Genomic DNA, 4,452 nt, shown 5'->3' with positions numbered 1-4,452 from the left:
ATTTAGGAAACAAATCCCTTGATTTTGGGAACCTTTGGTCCTCGGCTCAGCTAGGGTGGGCTAAGTGGGTTTAGCCTGGTCACTAGGGTCCATCTAGTGCTTGTGGTGTCATTAATTTTGCTATTTGGGCATGGCTAAGTCAATTTTGGTGCATGGGTTCAATTTGGGTCAAATTGCCTTGAAGTTGGTTTGGGTTAGGCTAACCATGACATTGAGCCCAATTGATTGGTAAATTTGGTTTGTATGATTGTCACAAAGAGTTTAGAAAGGTTTTTAATTGATTTTGAATTGATTTAGAGGTTCAATTTGGAGGATTTCGGGCATGTGGTCAATTTAGGGGTGTTGGGTTAGACTTGGGCTTAGTTTGGGCTAGAGTTGGGTTAAGTCCAAATTTATGGTTGAAAATGGTCTAAAAGAATATCATGAAGAGTTATCAACATCAATTGGGTGTCAATTTTAGGGTTAGGACATTCAATTTGTTGGGATTTGGGCACGGCTAAATTGGGGCAAATTTGGGGATTTTAGATTTGGGTTGTAATTGAGTGAAATTTAAGCTAGAGAAAGGCCAATTGAGGGCTCAATTTGATTAATAGGAATGTTAGGAAGAGTTTGGGATCCAAATTGAGGCAATTGGGAGAGCTATGAGGTTCAATTGGGTCATATGGTCAAAATTGGGGGTTTTGGTTTGGATCAAAATTGAGCTCAAAGCGTGGGCTAATTAAGCTTGGATTTGATTTGAAGGCCTGATGAATTTGAGTTTGGAATTGAAATTTGAGGAGATTGGGATCAAATTGAGGGACATTTGGGGTGAATTTGGGGAAATTGGGACCTTTAAAGGTAATTTGGGGGTTTTGGCCAAAATAGTCAAATTGGCCAAATTGGGTTCAATTCAAGGGTCCAAATTTGTTTTGGAAAAATTTGAGATGATTTTAGAGGTTTTGGGAAAGCTTGGGTCATCAAAGGGAATTTTTGTAATTTTGGCAAATTTGAGGGTATTTTGGTAATTTTGCGCAATTTGAGTATTTTGAAATGGTTAGAAATGATTTTTGAACAAATTTAGCTCTTTTGGGTGAAATTGGGATTTTTGGCCAAATTTAGGGTTTGGGGCTGTTTAGATAATTTGGGTAGGTTTGTGGGGCAAAATGCTAAGTTGAATATTTTGGTAACATTGGGGTGCCAACCACCCTATGTGAGACATGGACCAATGGAATCCCCCTTTGGATCCTCTATGTACTGGTCTTAGCTAAACCCCAGCCTAAGGCTAGTGGATCTAGGGGACCATCTACATGAGTCTCCGAAAGGATCAAGGGATCAAAGTCAATAAAGTTTGGGCTTAGGGTTATGAGTGAAAGTGAGTGAAAGTGAGTGCAAGTGAATGAACCAACTCCAGACCAACACCCAAAGGCCAAGCAGTCCTATGGGGTTGTTTCCCCCACAGTGACCCCACCTACTAAGTACTTTGAGGTTGAGACCAACATGTGAAACTTCAAGTTGAGTAAAGAAAAGGGTAGAATTTCTAATGGTGAGGGTTCCAAGTCTAGCTTTCTAGGAATAGTCAACAGAAAAAGTCCTATGGCTAGACCCTAGGCTACTAAAGAGGTAAAACTAAACCTCAACCAAAAGTGAGGTCAACAAAGACATAATTATAGAATTCTTCTCCTTAACTAGAAAGATGAGGCTACACAACAACCCACTTAAAATTTATATCTTATGAATATAACAAAGCTTGAAATAGTAGAAGGATAATGATGTTAGTTGAACAATATTAATTAGGCGATTATGATCATATAAGGATAGTCAAATAATGAAATTCAAATCTTACTAAATGAAATGTGAAGGCTGGGCGGTGATGTTCATACTATAAAGGCTAGATGATGATAATTTGATGACAATGGAGGTCCATAGTGATTCTAGGCATCTAAAATTAATGTTCTGTTGAAATTATAAGGGGAAGGGAAGGGGAGGGAAATTCAACTATCATTTAAAATTGTCATTGAGTATTCCTCATTTTTATTAACAACCAATTTGCCAGATTGCACACTTACCTAGTCTAAATGTAACTAGATTATCCCATCATTAGACAAGTCTAATTGAAGTCTAATTGAACTATATGGGCTGAAAAAACTTAGGATTACACACAATTGTTTATGTAATAGTACTAGTGTCTTTGCAGTTTGTGATGACATATTTAAGTAATGGGTGAAAGACACAATCTTGAAACCCTTGATATCGTGAGCATATTGGAGTTGACATATAAAACATTTGATTGACCATATTGCTTAAAATATAAATTGAAGAATAAGACATATTCGAATATTATAAGAAAATTGTAATGATTAAGGACGAGTATGATTATCCATCATTTTGAGAGTATACCAATGCTATTAAAAAGTTGTGAATTAAACAAATAAGTCAGTCATAATAATTTGTGAGATTTACAAATAAAGCACTCAAAGTTTCATGTCAAAGTTTAACGTTATACATATGTCACACATAAACTTAAAATTCTGCTCCCTTAACACCTAAAATTTCTAACTAAAACCAAAAAAAATACTCGCATTCAAAATTCTGTTATCCTTCGTCCAACTCTCTATCTCCACCTGCAACTTCGCCATGTAGTTGTTGTTTGTTCGGTCTATTTGTAACCTAATGCGGATTTCATCTTTGTAGAGCTGTTATTATTGAAGTATTCTTATTTGTTTGAGTGGTTTTAGAAAAATGATATTTTCGATGTTGGGTTGATTTTAATCAGATTCACTATTCTTTATTTATACTTGGATGTTTGATTTTTGAAATGAAAAGGTGAGACCGAGGGATCCGAGACAGTACATCTTGCTCCCACATCTTTCTCAACTTCTCTCCCACCCCAATACTTGTCGTAGGCAAAGGCATCGACATCCCGACAGAAATTGGCTAATGTTAACAAACTAGTTGCTATGAATGCAATGTTTAGGTGTAAAATAAGTAAAACATAAGAATTTGAATGCTATGCCTATAAATCCTCTATTAATTTTGAGAATGTCAAAATTGGTACATCAGAATGGGCAAAATATCAAATTGCTCTCTCATACAAGTAAAAAAAATTGAATTTGAGTGAGTGTGTGTGTGTGTGCCCTCCCATATAAGGACATCAATGCTGTCTTTATAGCTGTTTGGGGTCATAGTTACATAATTTTGTAGAAAATATCACACGGTCAATCGCTCAATTGCCCCTTGGCCCCTATCTAGGCTCACCCATATTTACATAGATGATCCTGCCAAGTTAAATAGATAGGGTCGTCAATGATGTCTTTATCGCTATATGAGGGCCATTGTTATATATTTTTGGAGAAAAAAACGCGTCGTCGATCGCTCAGCATGGTGTGATCCATGCTCTCGTCCACATGTCAAGTTAATTGGCTGTAATAGTTTCTCATAGTATTGAATGGAGAAAGAACAACGCTGTTAGCCATAGTTTATACTTGATTTTTTTAAAATATACCATTATAACTAACATTTTTAAAAATAAATTACACTTTTTCGTGCATAGACATAATGTTTCAAGTGTTAGATATATAATATATAGCAATTGTGTGGCGTGTAACTCTTCCTTTTTTTTTCTAGATATATTAAAATGAATTTAATTCACATAGCTTTAACCATATTATTTGGATTGTAAATTTATTAAAATCAGTAGTCCTGCAGTCATTCAAATGACCCGTAAGATCTCAAAATTTAACCATTTCGAGATCTAAAATATTACATAAAAATTCATGTGCGATCAATAAACTTTAGGAGGATATTTTAATTATTCTTTATAAAATATATTATCGCGCCACAAACAATTGTGACTCCGTGGCCCAATGGATAAGGCGCTGGTCTACGGAACCAGAGATTCTGGGTTCGATCCCCAGCGGAGTCGTTTCGGATCATTTTTATTTAGTTTTATTTTGCGATGGTCGTGGCCGATAAAATAAGGAGTACGTAGCCGCCCAACCGATCTAAAGTATAAAATATATATTTCAAATCCATTAATTTTTCCAACAGCAATCGGTATCTTTTTTATCAGGGATTTCCCTCAAAATGAAGGCTGTTTTTTTGGAAAAATTTTGACTACGTAAGACGTACGCAGTGTTGCGTATATTTTAGATGTTATACAAGAAGTATAAGAGAGTTATATTCCCGTTATACTCTTTTATAACCTCCATGTAACTTTTTGTAACATATCTATAACACCTATCTGTAAGAACTTATTTGTAGGTTACAGGCGGGTTACGAAAGTTTACATGAATATTACAAGGGAGTATAATATGAATATAATTCCCTTATATTTTTTTATATAATCTCAAAAATATACGCAGCGCTGTGTACGTCTTACGTACGTAAATTTTTTCCCTATTTTTTTTTGCGCAAATTTCAGTTCTAAGTGCATTAGATTCTCAAAATTACAGTGCGATAAATTAAATATAACGC

The 4,452-nt window shown here is 35.2% G+C and overlaps 1 non-coding gene across 1 annotated transcript; it reads left to right on the top strand.

The window, feature by feature from the left end:
- The first annotated feature begins 3,828 nt into the window (after positions 1-3,828).
- TRNAR-ACG lies at positions 3,829-3,901 on the top strand. Its single transcript has one exon. It is a non-coding gene; the product is annotated as a tRNA-Arg (tRNA).
- Positions 3,902-4,452: the final 551 nt, after the last annotated feature.

Source organism: Phalaenopsis equestris, unplaced genomic scaffold, assembly GCF_001263595.1.
Source record: "Phalaenopsis equestris unplaced genomic scaffold, ASM126359v1 Scaffold235624, whole genome shotgun sequence".
Classification (NCBI taxonomy): Eukaryota; Viridiplantae; Streptophyta; class Magnoliopsida; order Asparagales; family Orchidaceae; genus Phalaenopsis; species Phalaenopsis equestris.
This window is presented reverse-complemented; position numbering and strand designations above follow the sequence as displayed.